This window comes from Mesitornis unicolor, unplaced genomic scaffold (assembly GCF_000695765.1).
Source record: "Mesitornis unicolor isolate BGI_N332 unplaced genomic scaffold, ASM69576v1 scaffold31815, whole genome shotgun sequence".
Classification (NCBI taxonomy): Eukaryota; Metazoa; Chordata; class Aves; order Mesitornithiformes; family Mesitornithidae; genus Mesitornis; species Mesitornis unicolor.
The window spans coordinates 21,763-35,201 of NW_010188304.1; the positions used below are offsets into that span (position 1 = coordinate 21,763).

The 13,439-nt window shown below is 44.4% G+C and overlaps 1 protein-coding gene across 1 annotated transcript in view; it reads right to left on the minus strand.

Annotated features, from left to right (window-relative positions):
* The window catches only part of LOC104541605 (protein Jumonji-like), a gene marked incomplete at both ends in the record, with an annotated part of 46,348 nt that overhangs the window by 18,962 nt on the left and 13,947 nt on the right, over positions 1 to 13,439 (minus strand). The gene's annotated exons all lie outside the window — the stretch shown is intronic.

The window sequence follows — 13,439 nt, forward strand, 5'->3', positions numbered from 1 at the left end:
GCACCATATATTTACTTTATTCCATTCAGGGGTTTGTCCTCACACAGATACAGCTCAGCTAAGTTCTGTGGGACCTTTCCCATATTCCTGTCTCAACCTGCCCGGCCCATCGAGCTACACATAGTCACAGCCAAACACTACGGCTGTCCCTCATCAGCCACAAGCACCCAATACAGGGACGGCTCTGCCACGGATGGGTGCTCTACCTCATCAATTTTTGCTTTTGCGCTGACCATTCTGTGCTAATTTCCTTATAAGTTTCCCCTCTGTCATGTACTTGGGTTATTTATTTCCTTACTATGACTTCCTTACTTTGCTGGCTTGGCAAAATAGTTACCTCTGAGTTTTACTTTTGTCCCTACCCTGATTTGCATTGGGTTTGAAGTGCACCATCTTTTGATCTCATGGGAGCCAATACACAACTTACACGTTGGGTTTAACTGCACTGTACAACATGACACCTGGTCTGGCGCACAGCAAAACGGTATGCAAAGATTCATCTCTGCGTGCAGCTTCGTAAACATATCTGAAAGCAATGGGCTGTAGATATGTTCTGACCTCACTTTAAAAAAAAAAAAAAGGTAATTTAGGCTTTAACAGCCAGGCATCTGCTGCAGATCAGATGATTATCAAGTGTGTAATTTCCAGCTCAAACAAAATCAACCACGTGACAGGCAATTCTAGACAAGCCCAAGGTGAGCATGCAAAACTTGCTGCTGGAGGTATCGTTCTTCATGGGACAACCGGGAAATCCTTATCAGTACTGCGTGCACCAGCGGGAAGCATGGCTACATTACATTTCACCCTTGCACTCCTGAGAACAACCCAAGACATTCACTCCAAATAGTAACCTTCAGAGGATCACCAGTTCATGAGAACAGGCCTCCAAAATTCAAATCAGCAAGCTGATCAATTCTGCATTAATTCTGCCAAAACTTAAATTGTTTTTTTTTTTCCCCAACTGTAAGCGAAAACATTACTTAGAGAAGTAAAAAAATATGGGTGAGGGGGTGGAAATTGCCCTCAGAACACAAGAAGATCTCGTTGGCTCTCCCTGGAGCACACTGGAGTACAAGTGTTAGGTCTTGTAGAAGTACTATGCAGTGTTTCTTATCTGCAGGTATACACACCACTGCAACCACGCTGTCCTGAGTTATGTCAGGTGAATACACGGCAGCACCGCAAGAACAGAAAGCAGCTGTACAAAGGAGTCCTCTGAACTGCATTTCCTCTCCCACAACCCCCTAAGCTTCTGGAGGAGTATTTTCTGCCTGTATCACTGGTATCTGTTGCCCATTTCAAGAACATGTTGTCTCGATCACTACTTACTACCAGCAAGTTTGCAGTAGAGGAAACTGAGCTTCAGCCATCACCCGTGTCTCTGCACCTGTTTGTACCAGGAAGGAAGCAGAGGTACGAGACCTGGTCGCTCCCAGCCATGCAGGTACCAGTGCAAAGTGTGTGGTCACTCTAAGATGTGACTCCTTCAAAATGATTTGCAGGCTCACGTAATCCAAGACACAACCCTGACCTGTATTATGAGGTGAGTTTAATTCTTAATCCTGCCATGCGATTGGAAGAGTCTGGGTTAATTTTCAGAAAATAAGATTCCATTAAGGTTGAATGCAACAAATTCCAGAAGTTTGGGGTTTTTTACCAAGCCCTTTATTCACTCAAACTTTTTTGCCTTCTGTGGTCCAAAAATTTAAAACTGGGCCTAAATTAATAACATGATTTTAAACCAGCCTTAAATCCTCAAGTGAACAAATAAAATACTAAACCCATCTCCATTCAGTCCCTGATCGTTGAGCCTAACAGGGCACGTTTCCATCAATAACACTTCTTGCTCTAAAACTTTAGCCACAATGAATGGATGCACATTTTCCTTTGGGTGTTTTTGTCTGTGTTTGTTTTAAATGAGAAACAGTTGATTTCTGAGAACCTCCTTTCCTGCAAGCAACAGGAAGGTGCTTGGGAATTATATTTAATGAATGATGACTGAGCTAACCCATATGCTTAATGACTAGTTCAAAGTACAAACTTCTTTGCTAAAAACTACTCAAATTATCATTATTTCTGGAATCACCTATTTTCGCTAACCATGCTCACTGATCACAAGAAAGTACTTGCAGGCTCCAAAACTGCCGCACTTCACGGAGTTCAGCAGAGGTACTTAAATTCAGTAAGTGAAATAAGCTGCTTTCCTACAGGTAGCTGCCTTTGCCATCAGATCACACTATAGCAACTGTCCCACAGACTGTCCAAAAATCCAGGTTCAAAGGCTTACTCCCCTCTAACTGTAGGATCTGGACAATCTGTTTCAGCAAGACAATGGCCCTTTTAAATCCACTTTCTCCAGCGTTGTCCCACCTGAGATTGGACAGGAATTTTTTCTACGTGGTGAGCTGTATATGGCAACCGATGGCAGAAAAGATCCTTCCGAAAACTGGTGGTGCTACTTTTCCTTTGGCCTGCAATAATTCTCAAAAATTCCCATTTCGGCGTAGCTTCATTTCTAGTCTAAGAACATGAGCACAGGTACTTTAAACCCTTGACTGCTATGGGTTGTGCTCCAGCCGTGTCTACACTGCAATCACACTGCAGGTAGCATAAAGCCACCAAGTCTTCAAATTTGTCAGTCATTATGGGAATCTAACAATGCTGCAGACACTTAACTGTGGGTCCTACAAAGGAAATGCTCTTCGTAAGGTTGTGACACCCTCACCACCACAGCCAACAGCATTCATCAAATTAGTGTGGGTCAGTACCGAGTGCCATTTGATGAACACTTATTTCAGCTGTACCATCAGCTCCAACAGTTTCTGATTCCTCCCTACGCTCCCTCCTGTGCACTGCTTGCTTCTGCTCCTGTGCCATGACCTGGAGCCATTCTTGGTTCTGCAGCATCTCTCATCTCTGTCTGCTACTTGGTTCTCTTCACTGGGGCACCCTCCAAGCTGCTTACCAAGCACAGTTAAGCATGAATACCTACAGAAGCGCTCAGCAAATGAACTGAGTTACTGGTTCCTGCATCCAGAAATGGGGGCTTCTCCTCTTCTCTGGCAGCATGACCCAAGACTCCTATTTCTCAGCTTGACCCAAGCCCACCACCCCGTACCAGCAAGTTTTACAGGAAGCACATCACCAAGGAGTGATTTTAGGCTAGGCCTGCCATTTTATGCCACACTGTTGCACAGAGCAGAGCATCACCACATGCCAGAAAATTAAAATGCGAAACCACAGCAGCAGAAAAAAAAAAATAAATAAGGAACTCATTCACGTTTGCTTGTTTTTTTTAATAATCACTAGCAGATGTCTGAACAAGCATTATGTCCTGGCAAACTTTTCTTCAAAGAGAAAACCACAAAAATAAAATTATTTTTTCACATTAAAGCCTGTCCCAAGTGTTGCAAGTAAACAAAGTGAACTCGGCACTACCGACCACCTTCCACCCTGGTGCTAGGATGCAATTCCCACATCCCTTGCACGGTCTCCACCTACTGGCAAAGGACCGGCATGGTCCTGCTGCCTGGACTTGCTGCAGGTGGAAGAGTGAAGCAAGAGTGAGGCAAACCTCCCTGTTCTCCGATAAAAACGAAGCCAGCATGGGGAAGCCAAGGGGCACTAAATGGTCTCCCCCTTCACTTCACACACTCTGTAACACCATCTTTCTGTCTGCCTTGGATTACGTGTAACAGGTACCTTGTTATCTACCACAGATACTTGTTTCAAAAGCCTATTTGGCCCTACAGAGAGATTTCCCACCCTATGGAATGGAGCCTACAGAATGTTAAAACCTACCCATTTTACATAACTGGAGTGTTTCCCCTCTATTTAATTACACAGAAGTCAAAGCTACTTTCAGCACAACACACCATGAAACTTCAATATTCTCCTGGTATCATTTTCAGTGCTCTCAGACATCTGAGGGACATCTGCAAAACCTGTTTGCTTCCCAGTTCCCAACGAGGAGACGTTAAACAAAACCAGCGCGGTTCAGATGACAGAGCTTCCCATTTCCTTACTCACGCGACGCCCTTCAGCACTACACGAAACCCCAGTTCCTGATAAATTCAGTGCTGTCCTTTGTTCCGTGCTCCTCTTCAAAACGGTTGCAGATTCAGACTGAATGGTGAATGATATGCCAAATAATACCAAACATATCAGCAGCTCCCTCCCCAGTAATTTGACCAACTGCTAAAACTCAAGAGGATGCAAGATCAAAGCCGTGTGACTGCAGGAAAATTCTCTTTTCACTTCGAGTAGCCTTTTCTCTGCAATTGTGCTTTTTTTAAAATAAAACACTATTTTACAGATCATTTCATTCTTGTTTTCCAATCGCAGAAAAACATGTGTACTTTAACCCTGGCAATCTTTCACCTTTGCCCTAAAAGCAACTTGCACTAGCCAGAAAGCCAGAAAAATTACTTCTGGCAGAGATGATCCATAACAGTGTATGGATCATTGTAGCCATTATCTGGATGGCTGAAAAACTTCCTGTTCAATTAAGCCCTCCATTAATCCCTACCATTTGAATAAAACTTTCCATCTGCTGGCAGGAAGTGATAAAAGTCACACGGTCAGTAGGTTGTGGGCATTTTAACCTCTCGCAGAGCTCGCGATTTAACCACACCTGAAACCAGATACCTGCACTTCCCATGGAGCTGGCCTTTTGAAGGCTCCTTTACCATCTGGCTGTTACCAGGGACTCAACGTTTCTCTTGTAAAACTACAACGTTTAGATGCACAGTGAGGAAAAAAACAAAGACACAAGACATCCTGTATCTGCCACACAGACTTTACTCTGATATGTAGCAGTGATCACTTCTGCATAAAACACCCATCAACCACATTCATCATCTTGCCAAAAAAGATTACTAAATAGAAGCACACAAATGAGCTATCGAGGAAAAAAAAAAAAAAATAAAAACCAGCATATTCCATGATGTTAAATCTATACTATCCTTTTATAAACCTGAAGGTAAAAGACAAACTTCAGAAGGTGCTATCTGCACTTCTCGGTCTCTTCTCCTACATGATGGAGATTTTTTGCATCAAGTTTCTCTTGGAAGCAAACCGCGATCCTCTCCAGGCATCCTCCCCAGGAGTGAAACAGCCCACTCTTGCAAGTCAACCAGGCAGATGCAGTCAGTTGTCCCAATACCTCTGTTCATGCTTTCTTTAAAGCCATGCCACAACCTGCTACCAGTCAAACTGGCCTGGAAAGGAAAGGGGCCGCTCACTCCACACCTCTTCTTTGAGGGATGCTAAATCCTACGAGAGGGGGCTGGCTGGGCTGCCAGAGCACATTGGCTTTCTCTCCTTCCTGAATGTCAGATAAAGTTGGGAACTAATGATATGGATAGAAACTATGGTAACAATTCCTGTGCCACCACAATCTATGGCCTTCCCTGCAGATTTTTCATGCAGTACTAAGTATTTAATACTCTCTTGCTTCTTGCAGCATGTGTCACCCCCCACCCCAGGAGGCCCTAGTAAAAAGATGATAAGGTGCATATCAAAATCATTCTGGTATCAGGTAAAACACACAAACTGTGTGTATGCACCACAGATTTGTCCGGGAAGTGACAAAAACACAGTCCCTCTGAGGAGATTTTGTTCACAGAAGAGTGAGATCTATCACAATGCTTCATCTTCCTTAACACCCTCCTGACTTTTACTCTTGGGATACCCCGTGAGCAGCGGGATGTCTGAAATATGATGGTACAACCCAGACGACCTAAGAGCCTGCTGATGGTGGAAGCGGAAAGCCATGTTCTGCCTAGTCCTGCATCCCACTGTGGACCAGGAAAGGATGGGATTGCCTCGTCCAGGTGAGAGCAGGGCAAAGGGAGTGGGTCTGTACCTTTCTGGAGCAGCAAACCACTGTGTAGCCTCACCTGCATCTTCCCGTCACAAATGAGGGCTTAGTTTGGTTTAAACCAATTTCAGCGAAGGCTGCTGCACAAAAAGGGTATGGTATGTGCTCTTCCCTTCATCTCCAGCCACACATTTCTGCTTATGCCAGCACTAGAGCTCCTGAGACCCTGTCATCTGCTGGCTGATGAAGTCAATCTAGCTGAAAATTAATTTATAGGTTGATTTTTTTTCTTTGCTGGGTTGGATTTCATAAGCACAGAAGTGCTGGTGCTGGTGCAAAAGAGGTGGTAAGAACTCACAGGAGGGAAGAACAGGACAGCCTTTTCCAGTAGCAGCTTGCATTAAGATCACCCTAAGCTGACTGAGAAACACATTAGTTACTGAACTATAAAATCTGAATGAAAAATGTCCCTGGCAGCGACACCAGTGCAGTCCCCTTTGCTGTCGACCGTTTTGCAACAAGGAGCCTAGCTGCCATGAAGACTTTGCAGCAAGGAAGACAAATTTGAGTAGAGTTTCTTTTTACGTGATAACCCTGGGTTTTTGTGGTTTTCCGTGGGTTTTGTTTGTTTGTTTAAGTAATGAAAAGGTCTGATTTCCTGCACTTCTGCCCCCATGAGCACATCACCCACTACTCCTTCCTGTACCATAACTGACCACTCTTCCCTGTACCACAACAAGCAAAGCCCTAGCTTACAAATGTTAAACATGGGAAGGAGAGGACTGCATTCCAGATGCTATCTACACTGACAGTGATGCTGCATGAAGGCTGGGCACTTACTGATCTAGGTGGTCCATGCTTGGCAGTGGCCAGCACACTGGCTCACACTGGGCTCCTCTAGAAGCGTCCCTGAGGTGCTGCTGCCCTGTCCCGTCACTGATCAGCTGTGTCCAGCCAGCACCCCATGCCAGCGCCCAGACTGAGGGGACACCTGACACCAAGGGTAAAGGAACTGCCCAAGAACAGACCACTTGTAATTTCCAGGAACACACGCTTGCAACAACCTTAGGGTCACATTCATTAGATGTCTCCGTTACCACAAAGACACCCAGATACTGAATTGATTTCATACCTAGAGAGGAAACCACCTTCAGCCATTTTAACCTGCTGGCAACCTGCTCTGCGACAGCAATGAGATGCCTTCCTCTTACCGTGCTGCATCACAAACTCAACCTGGCACTTAAGTACTTCCCGCTGTACACGTACATACACACACGTCAGCCTGCTCTACACCTCTGACACCTCGTCTCAAACGTGAGCTGCGACACCGAGCTGCAAATGACAGCCCCAGCGCACACCTTGCTCCTTGCCGCATCCTGGCGCTTTTATTTTATTTGCAACCTGACCCTCCGTAACAGACTGCATACCTAAGCTTAAACAACTTCCCCAATCTGCATCTTTCCACGGAGCCTTCTTGTAGGAGGGAGGTTCCCACCCACCACTACAGCTGGCTGTGCCCATCTCAGACCTCACTGGAGTCAAAACTGCCTCTGTCACAGCCCATCAGTAGCATCTGCTCAATCCCATCACCTGTGGCTTCGGCTCTGGGGCACAGGAGGCCCCTGAGCAAGGAAACTGCATCTCACTAAGCACAGACCTGTAAATCTCTTCAAAAATGTCCAAAACCCTGTGGTCCTTCCCAATACTGCCTCTGCTCCTCAACAGCACTGAGCCAACGTTTTGTCACTGATTCACTGGGAGACCTCAGGCAAATTACTTTACTTTTCTGTCCCTTTCCCAGGCTGAAATTAGACGTTGACCAAAAGATGGCAGGTAGAAAGATTAAAATCCTATGAAAAATGGTGTGTGCGTGCACCCACCCCTGTTTAAATTGGATGAGGACCTGAGGCCGTTTTGCCCCTCGGCCGTGCAATAGGTCGCGGCAGAGCGCTCCCACCCAGGAGCGGCAAGAAATTGGCAATTACTTCAGCCGGGACTGCTGGCGAACATTTGATGAACTCCGGGCACCAGTTCATTTAGCTCTCAAAAGCCGGGCATCTTGAAAGGCAATTGGTGGAAACGCCACGGAAAACCACACCGAGGAACAAACACAGTGAAACTGGAAAGAGCACCTGAGCAATAAGGGACAGCGGGCAATAAAACCAGGAGCAATAAAGAAAGTAAAACAGTGCGAGGGAGTGCAGAGAGCCATTGGCGTGTTCAGGAAAGTGGAAGCTACCTGAATATAAAATGGAAATCCCACAAGGACCAGATGACTGAGGAGAGAACAACAACATGCCCACCTAGAAAACTGCAGAAATCTGACCAAATATGCAATCCTTCTCATACCCAGCCAACCACTGAGCCACAGGTAAGCAAACACATGGAGGATTTCATCAAACCTCCGAGTATTTTCTCTATTGTAAAATTATATTAATTACGGGTGCGGCAGCCAGAGATACTGTTTGGAATAACAAACAAATGCAACCACAATGGGTTGTGTAAGCCACTGCCCTTAGCGCTAAAGGAAATCTTAATAGCTTGAAGGTGAGAATTAAGTCAACAAAGTCAACAAATAAAATAAATGCATCTTTTATCACACCATTACCAAGGGAAGAAAACGCCAAAAGGCAGAACTAGAGATGCTTCTCCTGAGGCCTTGCTGGCAACACAAGATTGCCCCTGTTTAATTAAATAAGTTTTGTTAAATCAGTTCAAATCCACATGGACTGTTATGGGTTAAGAGTAGGTTAAACCAGTGCCTTGTTGACAGATAAATCAAAAAGACAGCCTGTCCATACAGCCTCTTGTGCCAGTTTAACTTCATTAATCTAAAAGCTACATCTTAAGTTAAATTAGCATAAGCCATCTAAAAATCTCAGCAAAGCACCACCACTAAGACTTGAATGATTTTAGATCAGTAAATCCAAATTCACTGTCAAAGCTATCCCAGATTCCGGCGCACCTACTCCTCGACCTGCTGTCTTCTGTGACAGTTTTGTACTGCAGAGGCAGATTCTGTCTTTGGAAGTAAATTAAGCTACAATTCCATCTCTAAATATTCAAATTCTATACTTTGGAAAAGGTGCTGACTCCAACTTCACATTTTTAATCTACACAGGCAACATTGAAAACACACCAGATGCAGACATTCCTGGTCCCATAGAGGGTTCAAAATCTAGGTATGAGTCTTTGCCAGACGTGCTGATCTGTATTTTTGTGCGTTCACAAAGGCTCTCCCTACCCACGAGGGACCCCTGACAGCCAGGCAGCTTTAGAAGTGTTCCAGCTCTTCCGTGCATCGCTGTTACATAAACCTGCAAGATCAGAAGCTGCGCTAGAAATAACTGGGTCACTAACAATATCCCTCTTCACAGCCATTGCCTGACCTTAGCCAGCCCCACACGGCTGGTCTGGCTCACAGAGCTTTAAGCTGAATAAAATTCAGTTCTATTTGTAAGTTTTACTTTAATCAATGGTTTATACATGCATATACATGTGCAGACACACATGCACATACACATGTGTCTGTTATCTGCAATAAAAAGCAAGCACTGGAGACAAAGATCAGAAGTACAAACGGCCGATTTTTAGACTACTTTTAAGAAGCTTTGCAGAAGGTATTTTGTAATTTAATGAGATAATAAACCTTCATAATTAACCGCATTTTACATACCTCTCCCCTGCCCGTGAGGGGAAAGAAGAGCCTTAAAAACAATCAAAACCCCAAACTCAACACTCCTCCAGACTTAGTAAGGAACCCATCCTACCAAATCGGTGAACCAGACACTGCAATACCTGCAAAACGCGTCTCTGAGGGAACTGAGAGTTTAAGCCTTTTCCAGCTTTAGCCCTTTAAAGAAAGCTTTCTAAATCCAAATCAAACCAATGGAGTGCCATCACCCTCAAAGTGCAGGTGCCAAAGCAAAGCAGCTGTTGTCACTCACGTCTTCAGCCAGCATCAAGAGTGTCAAATTGAAGACTACTCACTTCCACTGAGCAGCTCCTACAGAAGGATTTAGCAGCCAATTATTACATACAAGCACTTCCCTGAGGAAAGGAGATTTCAAGGCAAAAAACAGCAAGGGAAACAAAAGAAAAAAAGAAAAAGAAAAAGAAAAAGAAAAAGAAAAAGAAAAAGAAAAAGAAAAAGAGAAAGAAAAAGAGAAAGAAAAAGAGAAAGAAAAAGAGAAAGAAAAAGAGAAAGAAAAAGAGAAAAAAAAAGACAGAGAGCTACATCTTCTTCAACAAGCCAAGAGAAGTGAAGGAGATCAGTGCTGTCAATCCCCACCACAGTGGCCATGAGGTTTCCTGGGTTGAAGGGGACAAAGCAACAAGTCTGCGCAGCTCCTACTCTACACCTCCCTCTCAGCAGGTATCAGGGAACATTCTACCAGTATCTCTGGGCAATGTTGCCATGGCCCTCATTCCTCTTCAGTGAGGGGTTAAGATCATGCACAAGACCCAGAACATCAGTCTCTAGACAGCTGCGATGGAAAGTGAGACGTGTCAAAAGCCAGGGCTCGTCATTATTTAAATGAATCATTTGAACACAACTATAAAAGAAAGTGCTACTCTCCCCTTCCTCAACTTGTCATGCTTCTAGGCAAGAGCTATGAAGATAAACCATGGCATCTTTAATTCACAGGATCTCAGAAAAAACCTCTGGGGAAAAAAAATAAAATTATCAGTCTACAAATACTGTGCAGGTAGCAGCAGAAATAGGAAAACTGAATTAATCACCTTCATAACACAGTAGGGTAACAGCAGCTACAGGAAAAATGTGGGCTAAACCCAAGTTTCCCTGTGCTAAGAGCAACTCGATGCCGAAGCTGTGGTACCAAAGCAAAGCTCACGAAACAGAGGATGTTCATGCATCAGGCAGTGGGATGCAGTAGAGAGCGGGGACTCTTCAGGAGAAGCAGTGAGGGTCTGCAGTATGGAAAGCGCTACTACAGAGCAGCACTGATGGACTGCAACCGTTACCAAAAGGGACTTCAAATGGCTGAAGTAACCTGCTACCCAAAAGAAATAGTTACGGCTTTTAATACCATCTCCAAGAAAAGAACAGCTATTCCCTTATTTCCTGTGAGAAAGATGAATCTGCAAGAAAAAAATAAAGCCCTTTAAGGAGGGGAAAACAAAACAAAACAAAACACTTCAAAAACTGCAACATTCACAATGGGAACTCCAGAGATTCTGCCTAACGTGGCACGGGAGGGCTCTGGGATGTCACCAGTCAGGGGCTGGATGCTGCAGATGTCAGTAAGCAGTTAGTTTTCATCAATAACACAAGATGCCTGCAGCATCACCAGCTTTACTGTGTTCCTTGTTTACCAGGAAACACAACTGTCTTATCTTTTATTAGCTGGCATTTCTCAAGGTTCCCTGACTTTTGTTTTTCTCTCCCCGGTATAAATGAGCAGATTTACAAATAACTCAAATAATATAGGCTACAGAGAAAACGAAGCTCGCGTCACGGGACGTTCATTGTGTGAGGCTGGAAAATGTAAAGCAATGATAAATGCATTAAGTTACGTTTCACGTATCATTAAGTAATGCTGAAATCTATCCTTAAAATACCCAACTTGATCATTCAGCCCTCCTAACAGAGGGGCGATCCTCCAGCAGACACACCAAAACACCGCTCTGCTTTATATAATAGCATTTTCCAGAGGAATGAGCAGAGTGCTCTCTGCGATGCACGGGGAGCATACAAGCTGTCACTGTGTACTCAGCAGCATCTCCTATAGGGACTGTGTACCAGAATCAAGCAACTCGTGGGTGTATTAAAGGAAGAATAAGTGGCATTCAAGTAACATCCATGTTCTGAAGTGCAGGCAGTACCTAGCATCACTGCGTCACCTAATTAAAAACCACACGGACTCAAAGCGACACCCATCCAGTGGTAAACAACTCTCACGTATGCACCCCAGCTATTACCTTTGCCTACCTGTCGAGCACTGTGACACCCCTTTTCTGCACCAGCTAAACACCACAGATTTATATGTGCTGGCATACATATGAAGGTGGGGGGGCAAGAAAGGAGAAATTGTGCACAGAGTCACAGAATATTAGGAGTTGGAAGGGACCTCGAAAGATCATCCAGTCCAACCCCCCTGACAGAGCAGGATCACCTAGACCAGGTCACACAGGAAGGCGTCCAGGCAGGTTTTGAATGTCTCCAGAGAAGGAGACTCCACAACCTCTCTGGGCAGCCTGGTCCAGTGCTCTGTCACCCTCACAGTAAAAAAGTTTTTCCTCATGTTCAGGTTGAGCCTCCTATGCTCCAGCTTGCACCCATTGACCCTTGTCCTGTCATTGGCTGTCACTGAGAAGGGCCTGGCTCCTTCCTCCTGACACTCGCCCTGTACAAATGTATAAACATGAACGAGGTCACCCCTCAGCTTCCTCTTCTCCAAGCTAAAGAGACCCAGCTCCCTCAGCCGCTCCTCAAAACAAAACTAACAAACCCAAAAAGGCATCGCATCCCATTGAAGAACTCCCAAGGGTTTGCCAGCTGATGAGGTGTGCTGCTGGCATTGAGTAGTGCCAATGCTCAGGCCTTCTTGCTCTGTGCTTCATCTACCCCAGCAATGTGGCTGAAAATCTTCATAAATCCTCCCTCTGATATTCAATCTGGAAAATAACCACTGCGACACAATGCTTTGGAGCTTTTCATTTCTACGCTCATTAAAATAATTAAGGTACTGAGACTGACATTAGGTTTTTTTGTGGGGTTTTCCACATACTTGTTAAAAGGTTCCACGGCTGACATGACTCAGAAATTTAGAGCTCATTATACAGATCCACCTAAATTTGTATTCTGTCCATGGGCTTAATAGATATTTAAGCAATGTAAGAGACAGGTTTTGTTTTGTTCTTTTTTAATTGATAGAATAAACTGTATTCAAACGCTCAGAAAGTCCCACTTGTCTGCGAAGCCAAGTGCGCTGAATGAGCCGAGCACAAACAGTCCTCGGACCCTTTGTTGCCAATAGGGCAAATGAGAGCCGTGGGTTTCCTCCTCCATCTCCAAGCCCTCCGTAATTAAAGACAGCAGCTCACCTAATGTTCAGGAAACACTGTAAACATTGGTTTTCATTAAGGCTCATATTGGGAAACCACGCAGATTCTGTTGACTAAAACCTAGCAGAAAAACATTTCAGTAGAAAAGGTTGGGATGGCGCAAAGAAACAGCAGAGTAAGGAACAAACATGGAAGAAAACGAAGCAGAAAAGTCAACAACTAATTCATGCATCCTGGACTGTCTAATGATCACTGAAGTAGTACTGAGAGGAACACAAACAGAAAATAGATTTCTGTTTTAAGGACTGAAAGGTTCGGCGCTTTTCATATAAAAGCAAACCCTTAGGAAAGGTTAACTCAGAGAAGCAAAACATTCTTCGTATTCCATTATCAAGAACCCGAGTGGAAAAAGCAAGAGACTCTGCTACCCTTATTAATTATCACTGGAGGGAATAATCCAGGAAGGCAAGAGAAGACGTTCTTCTTCCTACATTTTCTATGGGACCATGAGTAACACTGCCCTACATCTTCAACTAATGCCCCAAGTTCTGCCTTCTTGATATCTAAAGTAAACACTATCACATTGAAG